Source organism: Myotis lucifugus, unplaced genomic scaffold (genome assembly GCF_000147115.1).
Source record: "Myotis lucifugus unplaced genomic scaffold, Myoluc2.0 scaffold_140, whole genome shotgun sequence".
In the NCBI taxonomy this organism is placed as follows: domain Eukaryota; kingdom Metazoa; phylum Chordata; class Mammalia; order Chiroptera; family Vespertilionidae; genus Myotis; species Myotis lucifugus.
This window is the reverse complement of record NW_005871188.1, coordinates 1,815,403-1,836,223: the sequence shown is the minus strand read 5'-3', so window position 1 is coordinate 1,836,223 and position 20,821 is coordinate 1,815,403. Positions and strand designations below refer to the sequence as shown.

At 38.0% G+C, this 20,821-nt stretch overlaps 1 non-coding gene and 1 pseudogene across 1 annotated transcript; one reads left to right on the top strand and one right to left on the bottom strand.

Annotated features, from left to right (window-relative positions):
* Positions 1 to 9,473: 9,473 nt before the first annotated feature.
* LOC111827170 lies at positions 9,474 to 9,604 on the bottom strand. The gene has a single exon (XR_002830684.1).
* Positions 9,605 to 16,881: 7,277 nt separating this feature from the next.
* The window catches only part of LOC102442263, a 6,719-nt pseudogene continuing 2,779 nt past the window's right edge, over positions 16,882 to 20,821 (top strand).

The window sequence follows — 20,821 nt, the reverse complement described above, 5'->3', positions numbered from 1 at the left end:
CACAACCTCCCTATCCGCCCTGCTCTGTTCGTGATAGGGGGGAGCTCCCCAACCCCCTGATCACCTGCGGCTCTGTGTGTGACAGGGGTGCAGCGCCCCAACCCCCCCCCCCCCCACGGGCCCTGCTCTGTGTGTGATGGGGTAGAGCCATAACCTCCCCATTGGCCCTGCCCTGAGTGTGACAGGGTGCGGCACCCCAACCCCCTGATCTGCCCTGCTTTGTGTGTGACAGGGGGCGGTGCCCCAACTCTCCTATCGGCCCTCCTCTGTGACAGGGGGGAGCTCCTCAACCCCCTGATCGGCCCCGCTCAGTGCGTGACAGGGGGGGAGCTCCCCAACCCCCTGATCAACCCTGCTCTGTGCGTGACAAAAGTACGGAGCCCCAACCCCCCTGATAGGCCCTGCTCTGTGCGTGACAGGGGGTGGCGCCGCAACCTCCCCATCGACCCTGCCTAGAGTGTGACAGGGGGTGGTGCCACAACCCCCCAATCGGCCGTACCCTGAGCGTGACTGAGGGTGGCATCGAACCTCCCGATCTGCCCTGCTCTGTGCATGACAGAGGGCGGCACCCCAACTCCCCAATCGGCCCTGCTCTGAGCCAGACCAGGGGCTGCATCTAGGGATTGGGCGTGCCCTCTGCCACCCGGGAGCGGGCCTAAGCCAGCAGGTTGTTATCTCCCAAGGGGTCCCAAACTGCGAGAGGGCACAGGCCGGGTTGAGGGACCCCCTCTCCCCCCCCCCCAGTGCACAAATTTTTGTGCACCGGGCCTCTAGTATATAATAATTACATATATATAATATACACACAATGGAATATTATTTAGCCATGTAAAAGAAAGAAATCCTGCCATTTGAAATAATATAAATGGACCCTGAGGGCATTATACTATGTAAGATAAGTCAGAGAGAAAAACATATACTGTATGAGATTGCTTACTAGTATATGTAGAATCTAAAAAAGTGAACTCATAGCCCTGGCCAGTTTTGCTCAGTGGTTACAGCCTCGGCGCCCTGTGCAGGTTTGATTCCAGGTCAGGGGCATGTGCCTCCGTTGGAGGGTGCCTGAGGGAGGCAAACAATTGATGTGTCTTTCTCACATCGATGTTTCTCTCCCTTCTCCTCCCCTCCCCTCTCTCAAAAAAAAAAAAAAAGGAAAAAATATCGTAGGGTGAGGATTAAAAATAAAATAAAATAAAAAAGCTGAACTCACAGAAACAGAGAGTAGAATGGTTGTTGTCAGGGGTTGAGGATTGAAGGAAATGGGGTGATGTTGGTCAAAGGGCACAAACTTCCAATTATCAGATGAAAATGTACTGGGGGTCTAATGTACCGCATAGTGGCTACAGTTAACAAAACTTTTATATAGTTGAGTGCTGCTAAGAGAATAAATATTAAAAGATCTCACCACACACAGAAAAAGGGTAATTAAGGTAAATGGAGGTGTTAACCAACCTTATTGTTGCAATCATTTCACAAATATGTATGTGTATAGAATCATTACTGTGCAGCGGAAAACTATACAATGCTGTATGCTGCTTATAAAGCTGAAAAAAATATAATGGTTCATACAAGTATGGATGCTCCCGAGGCTGTTCTTCAGGGGAGAGGCTCCAGGAACAGGCAGCGGTGGTCTCCTGAGATGAATTCTAGCGACCTCACTGCTGCCAGGAGGAACTGGCCTCGCGGGTTTGCATAGAACAGCGCGTTTAGGTTACGGTGACCTTGGACCTTGGCAGACCTCCGAGTGGCGCCCTGGTGCCCTACCCAGCAGGCAGCAGGGCTGACCCAGGCATCTGCCTCCCGGCAGGCCAGGGACTGGCGGCCCTGAGCATGCGCAGTTCATTCCCGGTTTGGCCCGCCCCTGCACAGCCTTTGGGCTCAGCCTGATTCTCCACACCTGGCAGGGCCCCAGAGGTGAGGTGCTTCTGCACTGACTCTAACTGGGATGTTGGGGAGGCCTAAAGGAGGATTGGGTTTTGCTTGATAAGTCTGTCTCACATGACGGACTGCTTACAGAGGAGTCTGGGAGGAAGGGCCTTCCACGCCTAGGGCACCCAGGTGTTTCTCAGCCCAGGCATTTTGTCACCCTAATCCAATTCCCAGTTTCTAAGGGCCAAATGTCTAACAAAGTCTCCAGTGAGAACAATTACATTTTACTAAAAAATTCACTGGATGTTATTAGATCATGCAAATCTCCCCAGCTAATGAGTTAGTTAAAATTAACCAAGTCATACATAGACATTAATAATTTTAGCAACATGCTCTGTAAAATGAAAAGACACAAATGCAGGAAATAAGAAAACAATAATTATAACAAAATTACTACTCTAGTATAATAAAATTTTATAAAAGTGTCCACTATTAGTAACAAGCGTTTTTTTGGTTGCCTGTCATACAGTGTTTCATTTCCTCCCTCCCTCCCTCCCTTCTCCCTCTTCCTTCCTTCCTTCCTTCCTTCCTTCCTTCCTTCCTTCCTTCCTTCCTTCCTTCCTCCTTTCTTTCTTTTTTCTTTCTTTCTTTCTTTCTTTCTTTCTTTCTTTCTTTCTTTCTTTCTTTCTTTCTTCTTTCTTTCTTTCTTCTTTCTTTCTTCCTTTCTTTCTCTTTCTTTCATTTATTCATTGCTAATCCTCACCCCAGGATATTTTTCCCATTGATTTTTTAGAGTGGAAGTGGGGGTGGGGGTGAGGGAGAGAGAGAGAAACATCAATGTGAGAGAGAGACCTCAATTTGTTGCTTCCTATACATGTCCCGACTGGGCTGGGGATCAAACCTGCAACCCAGGTATGTGCCTTTGACTGAGAATGGAACCTGCGACCCTGCAGTGCATGGGACAACACTCTAACCACTGAGAAACACCAGCCAGGGTTCACACGGTATTTCTATTTTGAAATAACTGTTCACTGGTTTGACCAACCTCTCCTACATATTAATGAGGCAACATTTTTACATTTTCCTGTGGTACCAGTTCAGTGTTCATGGTACACTTCTAACCACCTATTTGCTGCAAGCAACACCCTGCTCTACACTGCCACAGGACTCTCCCAATTAATACTCCATCTGATGGTAGTACCATCTCAGAATGGATGGTCAGTTGTAGAAAAAGTAAATTTTACATATTAATCAAAATATGGAAAATAATTTGAACAAAATTGACTTTCCTGATCTCAGATCTGTGGCCCCCTTGTGCAAAGTCTAAAACATATGAGCTGAGAATCACAGGATACAATCCTGAGTGAGTGTAGTAGGAGGGACTGACATGAGAGGTGTTATAAGGGAAGAATCCATGAAACTTGATGGCAACTTGCTGACAAGTTGGATATAGAAAGTGAGGATAATGGCAGGTGTCATAGATGGTCCTGAAGGTTTGAAGCCGGGTATATTGCAAGTCTCCCCGTTGCTCTTAGGACACACTTGGGAATTTTGACCATGTGATATCTGATCCCTGACTCCTCACTTACAACCACTATTCCCCCTAACTTACTGTGCTACAGTTCTCAGAAGCCACTGGGCTACTTCCCAACTCAGAGCCTTCAGAAGCCACTATGGCATAAATGTTATTTGTCTCACTTCCTCCCTGTTATCTGGTTAATTCATATACTCAAGGCTTTGGCTTATATGCTGTTTTCTCTACTCCCACCCCCAGACTAGGGAAGACCCCTATTTTAGGCACCCATAGCTTATTGTACTTTTCTTCATAGCACTTAATACAGTTTTAATGTTTTATTTAAGGTGTCTCTATTCACCACTAGATGATAAGCTCCATGAGGGCAGGGACCATGTTTGACTTGCTCATTGTCTATTCCAAGAGACTAGCACAGAGCATGGCACTTAGTAGGCAGCTGACACTGTTCACAAAGCATGGGCGGATATTTGAGTGAACACGTGGTACCTACAACCGGGAATACTGTTCCCTTTCTTCTTCCCCTGCCATCTGGGTAACTCCTGGGAACCTCCAGAACTCGGTGTATGTACTGTTTTCTCAGGGATGCTGTTTCTGACCGATCTCTTTCACATGGTGTGACAGCCGAGGGGAGGGAGTGAGGAGGAAAAGCTCCTTCACGTTCGAGGTAACTTCCCTTTCAAGTATGGCTAGTTTGAGGCGAGGGTTAGATACTAGGCCCACAGACCTCATTTATGTGGAGTGATTAGGGCTGCAAATGAAGACTTGGGAGCCAGTCCCATCCAGTTGTGAGTTACTAATTTCTAAGAGAGAAGAAGTGATTAGAGATGGTCAACAAAAGATACCTATATTGAGATGGAGAGAAGCAGTTTTAAGAATGAGAGAATGTTTAAACTTTCAAATATTTTAGATAGGTCAAGGAGAACAGAGGTCCTGGAGAGATAATTGGACTTGAGGGACGAAGCACTGGGGATTGCAGCTTTTACAAAATGATGAGACTGAAATGTAGGTTGCAGGCAATTAAAGAGAGTTAATGAAAATAGCAGGTATAGAATGCTTTTTAAGAAGTTTGATGTTAAAAATTGGGAAAAATAGGAACTAAAGAGTATAGGGTCAATTAAGGTTTTCCAAAATAGGACAGAACTTCACCACCTTTTACAGTGGCAAAGTCTGAAGTCAATTGAATCTTTTGACCACTAACTGTTTTTTATTTTTATTTTTTTAAAGAAATACTATCTCTTTAGCTTTTACTGCATTACCCTATCTCTCGTCCTCTCCCTTTTGCTCCCTCTCCTCTCTTTTTTTCCTCCCTAGCTCTAGACTTGTGCTGTCCAGTAGGTAGCCACTAAGCACATGGCTATTGGATACTTAAACTGTAATAGATAGTCTGAATTGCATGCACTATAAGTATTAAAAAATCACAACAGATTTTGAGGACTTGGTATGAAAAAGAAATGCAAAATATTTTATTAATAATTTTATATTGATTATCTGTTGAAATTATATTTTAGATGTATTTTACTAAATAAAATATACATTATTAAAATTAACTAATATGTTTCTTTTAACTATCTTTTAATGTGGTTACTGGAAAATTATCTATTACATATGTGGCTTGCATTATATTTCTCTTGGCAGCCTTGCTCTAGACCAGTGATGATGAACCTTTTGAGCTTGGTGTGTCAAAATTTTGAAAAACTCTAACTTAACTCTGGTGCTGTGTCACATATAGAAATATTCATAATTTTTTTTGATATTTGCAACCACAGTAAAAAAAAGATTTATATTTTTGATATTTATTTTATATATTTAATGCCATTCAACAAAAAAAATTAACCAAAAAATATGTATAAAATGAACAAAAACAGAAAAACAATGTACATTTAGGAAAAAATAATAATAAAAACAATGATAATCAAATGGTATGAAAACCAGAAATTAGTGACTTTTTGGTGCTGAAGTTTGTCTGCTAATTCTTCGATTGCAGGTTCATACTTGGTGCACTTCAAGGCCAAGCAAGCGCCACTAACTTCATCTATTAGCCGGTTTCTTTTGTTTGTTTATATTATTATTATTTTTAAAAAATATATTTTATTGATATTTTACAGAGAGAGGAGGAGGGATAGAGGAGTTAGAAAACATCGGTCAGCTGCCTCCTGCACACTCCCTACTGGGGATGTGCCCGCAACCAAGGTACATGCCCTTGACCGGACTCGAACCTGGGACCCTTGAGTCTGCAGGCTGACGCTCTATCCACTGAGTCAAACTGGTTAGGGCTCGTTTTAATATTATTTAATGCTGAGAACAAAGTCTCACAAAAATATGTTGATGAAAAAATTGTTAGCAAAGCCATCGCTAGATTTTTTATGGCGTTAAAAGTGTCAAGTACTCTGTTCGAAGCACTCAAAATTTCTTGTTCGTAGTTGCACTCTTCTTCATTATTCAAACGATTTCGTTCCAGATTTTCAAGTTTTGACCTTAAGTCGACAAACACATGAGTCCAAATGCTACCTTGAAAATCTGCAAGTTGCATCTCTAAATCGTCAATTTGCATCTATTGGAAATCCTTTAATTCCAAAGTACTGTAAACAACTACATCCGGATACTTAATTATTTTAATGGTCTGTTCTAGGCTTCTAAATTGGTCGAATCTTTCACTGAACTGTTCAAATAACGAGTTTACTATATTCTGGTACATAAGTATGGACTCCATTACACTCGCTGTAGTGGCCTTCTCAAAATACTTTTTTATCCGAGGAAAATACTTATAAGTTTTAGTTTCAATATCTCACTTGAAAATTTTAAGTTTACTTTCAAAAGATTTGATGTATCCAAACATAACATCAATAACATGCCAAAACCTTGTAATTTTAAGTTCAGTTCATTCATATGAACAGAGAGATCTGTAAAAAACATCAAATTGCTGACCCACTTATGACCATTGATCTGAGGAAAGTTTGCCAGATCCTTATTCTCAATAAATACCGTAATTTCTTCAAAGCACTCCACATATCGCTCAAGTACTTTACCTCGACTCAGCCATCTCACATTATTGAACATCAGTAGTCCACTGTAGATTGAATCAACTTCCTGTAAAATGCAGAAAATTCTCACTTGTGAAGGGGTCGAGAAGCTATAAAATTCACAATTTTTGTTACAACTGACATTAAATCATTCAATTCTGAGAATCCCGATTTGGCACACAACACCTCCTGATGGATAATGCAATGAAAAGGTACAAGTGGATGTCTAATAGCTTCCATAAACAATTTCAGGAATCCCACATTTTTTCCCACCATATTTGGTGCCCCATCTGTGGTGACTGACACAATTTTAGAGATATCAATGTTTAGTTCACTGAATGTTTTTATAACAACCTTACATATTTCATTTCCTGATGTACTTATTGGCACTGATTCTAACTTTATCAACTCTTCTCTCGTTGTGAGACCATCAGAATATCTAGCAATAATGGCCAACCGAGCATTTGATGTGACATCAGTAGTTTCATCAAGAGAAATCGAAAAATATTTACAACTATTTGTTTTTTTTTAATTGATGTTGTACGTTTTTGTTAAGATCTATTATTCTGTCTTTGATAGTATTTCTACTGAGTAGTAACTCAGAAATTCTTTTAATAATATCATCCTTATTTTTCATATCGTGAAATAGAGCTGGTGCACATCTTAGAAATGTTTCCTTAATAAATTCTCCGTCACTGAGGGCTTTTCCATGCTGAGCTATGGAGTGAGCAATACAGTAACTTGCTGATGTTAAATTTGTAGAGCATCTTACAAATTTAATGATGGAATTTGATTGACTTTTATAGAGGTGTAGCTGCCTAGAAATGTATTCCTTCCTTTCATCGACACTTTTTATCAAGAGCTGACAATGATTAGTTTCAAAATGTCTCTTTACATTCCACGTTCTGCTTACTACCCTTTCATTACACAGTATACACAACGATCTGTTGTTTCTGTCGACAATCCCGTACATCTCGGTCCATATGTCTTGAAAGGGTCGGCTACTGCTACTTCCACTTCCTTTATCATTCAATCTTGCTTTTTTATTTTTTGATTCTCCATCTCAAGGTTGCAAAAATAAATAAATATAAATCACGGTGTTTTTTATAAAAGGTTGATAGGTTTCTTACCTATTAACTTTTTGCAGTGTTGTTGCACTGACTCCTGGTGCAAAACAATTCAAAGATAGTATGTATAACCAACAAATATATGGTGCTGTAATCAATTATCCGACACGCAGAATGTCTCGTCGAGCACTGTTGCACTGTATATCTTTTTCTTCTAACCCTCCCACTCCTGTCTCCTAACAAACATGGCGATCAAGTGCGTCCATTTGCCAAATGTACCCGAACACACAGGAAGCTTACCCGAGGCACATGTTGACAATAACGAGGCCGTTTCCAGAATTGGGCATTTTGTCACTCGAGTAAAAATAAAATGTCATGAGTAAAGATTAATCTCTTTATAGTGCAATTCTTAACCTTTTTATATTAATGTCAATATTGGAACAATGTATCTTGATGTTTTCACTATGTATCTTTGCTACACAACACCAATGTACATGTTTACATCCGGTTTTAAAATTGCATTATTGATCATGAGTAACGTGAGTAATAATATTACTCGAGTGATGCCCAACTCTGGCTGTTGCGAGAGACAAATATTTGAATTATGCAATTTTTTGTCTCTGTCGATGAGTGTCACCCAAAATGAGTTCGCGTGTCACCTCCGACACACGTGTCATAGGTTCGCCATCACTGGTCTAGACTCTATTGCCTGGGTCCTCTCTCTCAGCTTCAGAGACCACCTCTAGGTAATTGACACATAAATATATATCTTTACATAAATGTATGTTCAGATCTCTCCTCTGATCCCCAAACCCTAATATTCAGTTGCCAATTAGACATCTTCTTCTGGAAGTCTCAAAGGCACCTCAAACGCAGCACATGTGAAATCAGACGTATCTTCTGCTCCCCTTTCCCCAAACTTTATCTTCTTCCAGTATTTCCAGACTCAGTGATTACCATCATCACCCTGCTGCATAAACCAGAATTTTAGATCCTTCTTCTTTGAACCCTACATCCACTCTTTCATGAAGTCCTGCTCATTTTATATCCTAAAGATTTCTTCAATTTGTCCATTTCACTCATTCCACCACCTAGGACAGGCCACCATAATCACTTTCCTGGGAAATTTCAATAGTTTGCGCATATCCAATTTTGCCAGCTTCCAATCTATTCTTCATGCTTCTAGCAACAATTAAGTTATAAAATGTGAATCTGATCATGTCTGCCTTCTTTATAAAAACTTCCCATGGATTCTTATTGCTGTTAGAATGAAAACCAAAATTTGTAATATTGTTTACAATAACTCCACATAATTTGTCCCCTGCCCACCTTGCCAACCTCCCTTGTACCATTTTCCCCCTAATTCGTTTTGCCTCACTGACCCTCTTTTAGTACCTTGAACTGGTCATATTCCCTCCAGAAATAGGGCCTTTGTATATGGTCTCACAGCTCACCCACTTCTTCCCCTGATAAATGCTGTTCAGCCTCCAGATTTCAGCTCACTCATCACTTCTTGAAGGAAAGCTTTCTGTCACCTCCCCCACTCTGCTACCCACCACAAGTAATAATGACAGTGGCAGTGATGATAGCATTTATTGAGCATTTATGTAGCCCCCCTTCTAGTGCTTTACACACAATTCATTAAGCTTTAAAACTACCTTTTAGTTTCCATTTTCAGGGTATCATCAATTATAATACCCATTTTATGAGGAAATTGATGCACAGATAGATTAAATAATTTTCTCATGATCAACTAGAAAGTAGTATAGCCAACATTCAAAATTAAGTATCCTGGTTCTAGAGTCCACAGGGTTAACTACCACATTATATTGCCTTTTAAGACTAGGCTAAACCTCCCTATTATAAGTTTCATATCTCCAAAATCTTTGCCTTGATAATAGTAAAGTTGTAATTTTAAATTCATCTGGGTGATTATTTGGTTAATGTCTGTCTCCCATAACTGCCCCCCATTTTTTATTTTACAAATGTCTAAGGTAGGAAAACAAGGCTGCCCAGCTCGTTGCAGCCCCGATAATTATTCTCAAGGGTTGATCTTGGCTTCCAGCCCTAGCTGAGGAGAAAGAAACTCCATGCAGCCCCATGGACAAGAGGCCCTCCCCCGAATTTTTTAAGGGGAGAAGAGGCAGATAACATATATGCTTTTGTTTATTGCTTAACCATAGTGCCTAGTATTGTAGCTGGCATAAATTAGAGACTTTATGGGAGGGAGGGAGGGAGGGAGGGAGGGAGGGAGGAGGGAGGAGGAGAAAGGGAAGAGAAGAAGAAAGCAAGTTCCATGTCTCACGTTATTTCTCTATTGAGTATAGCTTAGCCAACCACTTTCTATCTCTTAATTCTTACATCTCTCTTAGGAATTCTGACTTTTACTCTGACAACAAATTCAGAGATCCAGTGTGATATGTGCCAAATGATTTTAGCAATTACTTGATTAAGAATAGCTGATTCGCCCTAACCAGTTTGGCTCAGTGGATAGAGCATTGGCCTGTGGACTGAAGAATTCCAGGTTCGATTCCAGTCAAGGGCATATACCTTTGTTGTGGGCACATCCCCAAGTAGGGGGTGTGCAGGAGGCAGCTGATGGATGTTTCTCTCTCATCGATGTTTCTAACTCTCTATTCATCTCCCTTTCTCTCTGTAAAAAATCAATAAAATATATTTAAAAATATTTTTAAAAAAGAATAGCTGATTCATTCTATATTTTAGGCAGAGGATGTCAAAATTGGATCAACTGTTGAGTAATCTATCTATAACATAATTATGAGTGCCAAGTTCTCTAAATACACCCTACGCTGCCATACTGGAGACTACTTTCTTACTCAAGAGCTTTCATGACTCTGACACTTTGCTTATCATTCCCTTTCAAATCCTTCTGAGAAAATATCTACATATTTTTTAAGGTCAGGGTCAAATGTCTTCTCCTGGGTAATCTGTAACAAAACAGCCACTATTGTTTTTTTGTTTCATGTGTGTGTGCATGCATGTTTCTTATATATATGCTGGGCCTAATTATAGAACATTTTGACATGATTTCTCTTTTGAGGGTATGGCTATATCTTTGTAGTTAAGTTTGGAAGCTCCCTTGAAGGAGCGGGCATTCCTAGTGTGAAACCCGTCTTCTGTCTCTCACACTCTTGGAAATGGATCTCCCTGGGCTGGGCCATGCCTGAATTCCCCCATGTCTGGGAAAAGACAGCATCTGCTTTTCAGAGATAGACTTGGAGATAGGTAAGGAGGCCTTGCTATTGGGAACCATAAAGGCAAGATGAGTAATTCATTCATATAAACCAGATTGTCAAGATCAGCAGCCTTCAGACTATTTCAACACCCTGATCTGTCACAATCAGTTATGAGATGCATGGTAATTAATGCATTCCTAAGGATAAAGCATCATAGTTTAATGCGATTTACTTTTTTATATAACTAGAGTGGGTTACAGATTATCTTAATAATACCTTCCTCACTCCTTTACATTATGATATGCTATCTTGAATGGGAGAAAAATTAAGAGGAATAATAGTTAAGCCAGTAGACAATTGTTCATTCATTACATGAAGAAGTCCATGGAAGTGTGTCACAGTCAACATCATCTGCCAACTTGCTTTCACAGTGGAGAGAAAGGGTTGACAACTACTCTTCTAGTTGTATGTTACTACAGTTTGTTTCCATGACTAGTAAATTCATGTATAGATGTTCCTTCTTAATCTTCTCTGTGTTTCAGGGAATTACTTGGGCCAGAGTGAATGGGAGAGCTGTGCTTTCTTGTAGTCACCATGACTTGGGCAGCCGTGTTGACTACTTCCTGAGGGGAAAAATGAGTATCTGGGAACAGGTATATGGGCTGTGAAGATTTGCTTTTCCCACAAGAAGATTTGCTCTCCACTGCCAAACTAAAGTGTTATTTTATTATGGAAAAGGCATTTTTTTTTTTTACAGAAAGCTTTTTAACACTCCCCAGGCAAATTAATTCATTCCCATCTGTTCTCCCATAGTTCTGAATGTATGATTATACTGTAGGTCCTATCACTTTGCATAGTGATATTTGAAAATTATTTGTTTACATGACTGCCTCCCAGTATATTGAAAAGTCACAGCAAACATTGATGGGGCCTTAATACTGCTTTGATTTACTATTGCTTAATCAGCATATGCTTGGCATTGTAATAATCACTATCAACTCTTGATCACTGAGTCAAACGTGACCAGAAAAACAGACAAGCATTCATCACATTAAATTTGGAGTGTCTTTTGTTGTCTTGTTGTTTTTCTTATAACAACCTTAGTTTAAGATGCTGTTCTTTATTCCACATTTTTAATCATCCATGGATAAGGGGTATTCAAACATTTGTTAATTAATTTATCATTGATGCCATACCAACATACAAAATGTAACATAGGGAATAAAGCAATGAGTCACACTCAGAGTTGTTTTTTTGAAACAGATTTGATAGCATCAGCCCTTGACAAATTTATTCAGGGCCTACTAAATAAAATTCAAGCATTCGGACCTCATCTTTTTTAGGAATCTTCCTGTAATTTCTACACTACTACATTCTGCTCCCATCAAGTATTTTTTATGCTAGATAATTTGGCTTAATATAAACCAGAGAGTCCCAGAGGCTTCTCGCCCAGTACCTTCTCTTTTCTGCCTTCCTACTATTTCTAGATTATTTTATTCAGTTGCAAGTCTCTCCTCTCCTCTCTCTCTCTCTCTCTCTCTCTCTCTCTCTCTCTCTCTCTCTCTCATACGTAATGATTCCTAATCTTTAGCTATGTCTTTTATATTCAATTGCCTGTTCAACATCTCCACTTAGATAACTGATAAGCATCTCAAACATAGCATGGATAAAATAAAACACATTTCTAAATCCAGAACTTCCTCCCCCACACCCCCCTAGAAAGCATTCCTTCTCTAGTCTCCTTCAACTCAATAAATGCTAACATCTTTCTTTCAGATGCTCAAGGCAAAAAATCTAGGCATTTTCCTTGCTGGCTCTTTATATCCCCTCACATCTGCCTCTCAAATGTAAATCATCAGCAAATTCTATTGGCTCATCCTCCAAAAAATAACCCAATTCCATCTACATTTCTCCATATCCACTAATTCTGAACTACTGCAATACCCTCCTAGCTGATCTGCCCACTTCCACCCTTACCATTCACAGTCCATTTTCTGAACAGTTGATGGAGCGTTCCTTTTTAAAATGTTAATAAAGTAATGACGTTTCCTTGTTTTAAAAAAACTCTGTTTTGGTTGGCAGAATAATGGTCCCCCCAAATATATTCTCATCCTAAATCTTTGGAAGTCATCATATGCTATGTTACATGGCAAGAGGGAATTAAATAATCCTGGGTTACCTAGTGGGCCCAAAGTAATTTTTTAAATGGTGAGAACAGAAGCAGAAGAATCAGAATCAAAGTGATATAATGTGAAAAATAGTTAACTGGCCATTTTAGTCTTTGGACAGGGGCATGAGCCAAGAACTATGGACAAACTCAGAAGCTGGAAAAGGCAAGGAAATTTTCCCCTACAGCCTCCAGAAGGGATGTTGACACCTTAATTTTAGCCCAGAGAGACTCATTTAAGACTTCTAATCTTCAGAACTGTGAGAGAATAAATTGATGTTTTAAACACTGAGTTTATGGCAATTTGTTACAGTAGCAATAAGAAATGAATACCCCTCCCAAGGCGTATCACACTGAAAATAAAATGCAAACTCCATACTCTGTGTTACAAACCCTACAAGATCAACTTTTCAATCTCATCACCAACTATTTTTCCCTGCCTTTTATGGGTTCCTCAAACAAGCAATGCTTATTTCTGCCTTAAGAAATCTTCACTAACTCCACTCTGTCTTTCTTTATTTTTAAATTTATCTTTATTGTTAAAAGTATTACAAATCAACCAAAGACCTTATATGCATATATGCATAACCCATGGACACAAACAATAGGGTGCTGAAGGCCTGGGGTGGGGTGTGGGAGTGGACTGGAGGAGGTCAATGGGGAAAATACTTTTAACAATGAAGATTTATTTTTTTAAAAAAGAAAATATTACAGATGTCCCCTTTGTTTTGCTGTTGTTTTTCTTTCCCATTTACCCCCTCCTTCCCACCCCTCTCCCAAGCCTTCACCACACTATTATCTGTGTCCACGGGCTATGCATATATGCATACAAGTTCCTGGGTTAATCTCTCCTCTCCCCCACCCACATCTTCCCTCTGAAATTCATTAGTCTGTTCACTCTTGGGTCTATTTTGTTCATCAGTTTATTTTGTTCATTAGATTCCACATATGAGTGAGATCATGTGATACTTATTTTTCTCTGACTGGGTTATTTTAAATAGCATAATAACTCATGCTTTTTGCCAAATGTCCATGACTGGCTTCTTGCTACTCCCATATCAGCCTGACTGCTCACCTTTTCCTATAGACCTTTTCCAACCATCTGATCTAAAGTAATAGTCATTCTTTACCACATTCCTCTATTTTATCCTCAGTATTCCCACTTACTAGTTTTCACTATTTTCCTTATATGTATCTATTTACATCTGCTTCCCCAGTCTCCTCTATAAGAATGCAAACTTCATAAAAATAGAATCTATAATTGTGATGACACATAGTTGTTGGTTCTCAAACAGGATCCTGTACATGAAGGACAAGGAGAGGCCAAAGAAGGAGGCAGGCTGCCCCAGACTGGCAGGTGTCAGTTTAATAAGCAAGGGAACTTACTTACAGGCATGTCTTAGGCATCCACAAGGCGAGCAGGTCTCCACACCTGCTGCCAGAATCTTCAAAGTTTGTATAGAGGCCTTAACACAGGTGAGCCATGTAGCAGATGGCCTCACCAACACCTTATGGTCTCAAGGCTTCATGCTTGAAGAGTTCTCACTGTGAGAACAGAGGGAAGAACATACATTCCAAGGACAGGGAAGGAGTGAGGACTTGGGTCCAGCTCATGGATCAACTGGGGGTGATGTCATTCTAGATGACCTCCTCCAACAACAGTAGGCACGATAAAGTATTTATTGTATGAATATGAATAGTGGTATAATAAATGGCAGCTGTTTTTCCAGTACTGAACATAAGGAGTTTTTTAATGTTAAGAAAACATAAAAGTCTTTATAAATTTGGAAGTAACTTTAATAACAAGAAGTGAGCTACCTGATTTTTTTTTTCCGAGTCCGTAAATTTTCACTGACCCCACATTGTTTCATGGATAAGAGGTGAGCTAGGAGCAAAATTCATCGTTCTTCCACAGTTCCTTCGGTAGACCCTTTCCCCCAACAATTCTTAACAAGCTCTCGTTATAGGAAATAGTATCCCCATGGTACCATATAGCACAGATGTGGTCCTGCATTATCATAGAAATGTGTTCCTCACCTGAAATAATCATATTGGTTTAGAATTTAATTCTGAGGGAAGGGATTTTTTTTCCTGCTTTGTTCTTTGCTATATCCTCAGAGTGCATCTCAGAAATGTTCATAACCTGATATTAATGAGGTTGTAATCAAATTGAAGAGAATAAGACATCCATGAAATGCCAGAGGACCATACAAGGGAAATATTGATACTTGAGAGGTGTTACATGGATAATAAGAGCTTGTGAGGTGGGAAGAAGACAGATGGGTTTGTTCTAGGGAAGTTGGATAGATCTTGGTGAGAGCATTAAAGAAGGGGTAGGATTTGATAAACAGAGGGGCATGGTGAAGGTAATACAGATTGGGTAAAAGACACCAAACAAAGAAAGAAAGTGACTTATTCAGAGAACCATGAAGAGAAGGGCTGGACTTAGGGGTGGTACATGGTGAGTGTACCACATAATGAGATAAAGTGAACTCAAATGATGTAGAGTTAGAAAAATCAAGATAATTAACCAAACAAATTGAAAGTTGAGATTGCTAGGCAATATGAATCATAACACTATAAATTATAGAGAAGTCCTAAATAAGAAAGTATCTTGAGAAAAAAAGAAGTCTTTTAAAAAGCAAGAACTATGTAAAGGTATCTAAGGTATCTATTAAAGGCATTATAAATATAATTTCAAAGGAAGTTTCTAGGAATTATATAAAAGAGGTGGGAGCTCTTGCTGGATGCCTCAATGGGTTGGAGTATTGCCCCTGTACACCAAAATGTTGTGGGATCGATTCTGGTCAGGGCACATACCTAGGTTGCAGGTTTGATACCCGGTCAGGGTGCATTTGGGAGGCAACTGATTTATATTTCTCTCTCTCTCTCTCTCTCTCTCTCTCTCTCTCTCTCCTTTACTCTCTAAAAATAAAAATGAAAACATATCCTCGGGTGGGGATTTAAAAAATAAAAAGAGGTGTGAAAGGTGCTACTTTACCACCTCTGCTCACATCACACCTCTCCTCTAAGACAACAAACCTAGCTCAGTGCCCACTTTCTCTACAAAGTCTTTGCTGACCAATTTAGTGGGAATTTTTTCTTCCCACTTAAGACTTTATATTCAGGTTGTTGAGAAGAATAAATGGTATTAACTCAAATAAATTAAAATAAAAACACGGCTCTTAACAATTGCTTAGAAATGGGCATTTGCTTTGTTCTTTAGGTCTCAAAGGATACATTGGATTATTCCAGTTTAATACATTTGTAATGTGTAGATGATTAGGTCTCTCAGGCTATCGTCTGATGTCAATGCCAAATAAATCTCCTTAGAATTATTTAAAATATTTGAACCATTCCCTACCAATGACATAAATACCATCAATGACCTGTTGATAGAAATAATCTCCAAAACTATCAAGAAGGTAGGGTTTTGTTTCTGGATCTATTAAAAAAACTTCAGGCAACCAACCAGCTTTTATAAAATTTGTGTCAGAGAAATTCAGGTGAGAAAATACATATATAAAGTTTTTATTAACCTCTGAGAAATTTGTTTAAGTTCTTTAAAGTTTTTTCTTTTTACAATTCTTATTTTTCAAGTTCTTAAGTTCCTTAAATTATTTCCTTTAACCTAAAGTCTATTGTGTAAGCACTAGTCAAATTATTCTAACTCATTTGTATCACTTCTGAATTCAAGTAAATTTAATTTACTAAAAATAAATAAGCATTAGTGAAGTTTTGGAAACCTCTTTGAATAACGTTTGTCACATAATTTACAAATTAACAGATTCAATGGGTTATTAACCTCTATAATGAAATGGTGTTTAAAATTTATGGTTTGGACATTCTCTATGTATTAAATTATATGAGGAAGGAATATAATTTCAAAACATTGTTTTAAACTCCTGAAGTAATTTTAGGGACCTTTCTAGTTTCTCTTTTGGTTTTTAGAGAAATTAAATATCAGTGTAAAACATAACTGTCTGATTAATTATAATCAATAAGGAAAACTGAAGGGAATAATACTATGCAATATTACTTCAAGCTGGTAAGTGTAAGGCATTCTATGAAAAAAATTATCCAAATTATACTTCTATAGATTTCAAATGTTCATTTAAAAATATTGTTCCTAAAAGGATCAGTACCAAATAGTCTGAGATTTAAAAGTTAGTAATATTTTCAGGAAGCCAAAAGGAAAGAAATCGTTCTATAGCTCTCTAAAATGCTTTTCCTCTGTTCCTGGAATACAGAGTATTTACAGTCAATGAATATCTAGAAAATTATCAATGGGGAAATGTCTAGAAGGATCAACTGGTCTTCTGAGAAAGTATGTAGCACAGAGCAGGCATTTAATAAGTACCAGGTGAATAAATAAATGATTCTTGAATTAACTAAAATCAACAAAGGTAGGCTGAAATATAGCATTCCCCAATACATTAGAATTCCATCTCTAAGGAAAAGTCTAGGAGATAGATAATTCAAGGTTTAATAAATAGACTGAAAGTTTAACAAATGTGAGCATAATAGCATCTTAGAATAGCATGAATAAATACAACATTCAAAAGAGTAAAACGACAACAAAGAGTTATTGTTTTACACAGAGGTAAGTGGCCTTAAGAATGCATTGCCACGCAAGATGTGAATATATTCCTGAATGGTTTGAGATATATGTAAGATTGTCAGTAACTATTATGATTTATAACTGTGAATAAATACCATTATCACAGGGATGGCACATCCTCAATACATCCAATGTGACGTTATTTACTATAGAATTATAAAGTGCAGAAAATATTAGTTGGATCCCTAATGGTTATTGTGGACTTATCAAGTTATAAAACATAGTAGACCTAAGAGCATGTCATTTTTATCTATTTAAAAATTTTTTCTGATTATAAAAATAATACTCATTATAGATAATTTGAAATAGAGAAAAATACAAAGAAAAAAGTGATCTATAATTTCCATTGCACAGAGCAAGTTAGTATTAAGATTTTGGTGTTTCTGTGCTTCCTTTCCTTTACATTTATATATGAATATTTATTTAGAAAATTAGGGTTATTCCATATATAAAACATTATATTGTTAATGTTTTATATAATGTTTTTTCTTATTTTTATATAGTATTTTATTATGTCTAGTTTACCATTACATTAAATATTCCAAGTAAACACCATTTTTAATGATTACACAATTTACTGACCAAATGTTTACCTGTTAGGTGTTTTGAAGTTTTCACTATTATAAATGAAATTACAATGAACATTATTATATGTAAATCTTTGTTTGAGGTACTTATTATTTCTTTCTTCTGGATTCATGGTTACTAGTCATAGGTTATGAACATGCAAGAATTTCCTTTATCTATTACCAAATTTATTTTTCAATGATTGCATCAACTTATATTTCTGCTGGAATGCAATTAGATTCCCATTTTAGTGTTTTAGAGAAGACTGTATATTATCATTTCTTTGCTATTATAATTGATAAAATAAAAAAGCCCTTATAACTGTTTCAAGTGATGTCTCTCTAATTAGTAATAAAGTCAAATATTTTTAATTTGTTAAAAATTGTATTTTTAATATTTTGCTATTTCTGTCCTTTACCTATTTTTCTAGTGATTTTTCCTAACTTGTATAAGCTCTTTATATAATAAAACTATAGAAAGATTATCATATTTATTGAAATAATCCCCCATTTTATGTTTGAAATTATGATTTTACTCGTTTTTGACATGTAATTGAATTTACCAATTTTTATTCCTTTTGATTTCTCCAAGTTCTTTTGATAGCATTTAAATTTCTTAAAATTTCTTTATGCACATGCACACATAAATAACTTTATGTTGCATGCATAAATGATATTATAAGTAACCTGGAAGGTTGTTTATATAGCCTTTTAATTTTTCCCCCTCCTTTCTCTCTCTCTTCCCTACTTCCATCCCATCACTCCTCGTCTCTCTAACTTCACCCCCTTGATATAAATACCTTGTAAATAGCCTTCCTTTGCCCCAAACCATTTTATTTTTAAATATATACTTAGCTAGCACTGAAGATAGTAAATTGCTAAGAATATGCAAATGAAAACAACCTTTAAAATTTTTTTTCTTGTGGTAAAATATACATAACATAAAATTTACCATTTTAACCACATTTAAGTATATAGTACAGTGGCATTAAGTACATTTATATTGTGCAACTGTCATCACCACCCATCTCTAGAAATTTTCAACTTCCCAAACTGAAACTCAGTTCTCATCCTATATAATCAAAGCCTAATATGCTAAGTGTCCAACCATTCATATGACTCTTCGACCAGTTGCTATGATGTGCACTGACCACCAGGGGTCAGATGCTCTGACTGGTAGGTTAGCTTGTGGCTGGGGTCCAGTGATCAGGACTGGGCGAGACAGGCTGGACACGCCCTGGAGCCCTCTCACAGTCCCTCCCCAGCCCCTATTATGCACCGGTGGGGTCCCTAGGCCTAGCCTGTGCCCTCTCACAATCCAGGGCCCATCAGGGGATGTCAGAGAGCCAGTTTCAGCCAGACACCCGAAGGCCAGGCTGAGGGATCGCACCAGTGCACGAATCCTTGCACCGGACCTCTAGTTAAACAATAAAACCCCATTCCCTCTCTCCCTGACAACCACCATTCTACTTTCTGTCTCTATGAATTTGATTACTTAAATTCATGTAAGTGAAATCATACAATATTTATCCTTTTGTGACTAGTTTATTTCACTTAGCATAATGTCACCAAAGTTCATCTATCTTTTAACATGTATCAAAATTTCATTCCTTTTTATGGCTGAATAATATTCCTTTGCATGTAATAGTATATAACACATTTTGTTCAACCATTCATCCATCAATGGACATTTCAGTTGGCTATTGTGAATAATGCTGCTGTATATGAAAATAGTCTTTTAGACAACATTGTTAATCAAGATATATACAGTCATTGAAATTATTTGGCAATGCTATACCAATTGCTGATACTTAAATTATGAGTCAGCTTTACCTAAACCATATAGTAGAAACCATATAGGAAAACATTTCTTCTAAGACCTCCAATGTATCTTTGTGCATCTAATCTGATGTTTTTCTTGAAAATATGCTGGAAAAAATGGTAAAGTAGCTAAAAAGGTAATAGCTTCAGGAAATTAATACTTCCCCAGAATTGGTTCTGCACAAAAATCCATGTGATATGTGAAAGCAATATGGAAGATGTTCCTCGTCCCTCTGGGCTAGACAGAGATAAGTGGTTCAACTGGGCATATTATAAGTTAGTATCTCATTTCTCCACAATATTTTTTCTCAACAGAGAGGTCAGTAATGGCTGGAGAAAAATCATACCATGAACAATGAGTTTATCCTCACAGGATTTACAGATCACCCAGAGCTAAAACCCTTCTCTTTGTGGTGTTTTTGCCATCTACCTGATAACCATGGTAAGGAATCTAAGCCTGATGATATTAATTTCAAAAGAGCATAGTCTTTACACACCAATGTACATCTTTCTGGGCAACCTCGCTCTTGTGGATTCTTGCTGTGCCTGTGCCATTACTCCTATGATGTCAGGGAACTTCTTTTCTGAGAACAGAATGGTTACCCTTTATGAATGTATTTTATTTTCTTTGCACTGTTGAAACGGCAGACTGCTTTCTTTCGGCGGCAATGGCCTATGATCGCTCTGTGGCCATAGGCAGCCCACTGCAGTACCACAACATGATATCAAAGAAACTCTGCATTCAGATGACCACAGGGGTCATGATTCATAGAGGGCTTCTATTCAGGTTAGCTTTCTGTGGATCTGACCACATCAACCACTTTTATTGTGATATTCTTCCTTTATACAGACTCTCCTGTGCTGACCCTATGTCAATTAACTGGTGCTATTTTTCTTTGCAGCTCAATTCAAGTCTTCACCATAGTAGTGTCTATATCTACTCTACATTCTCTTTACTA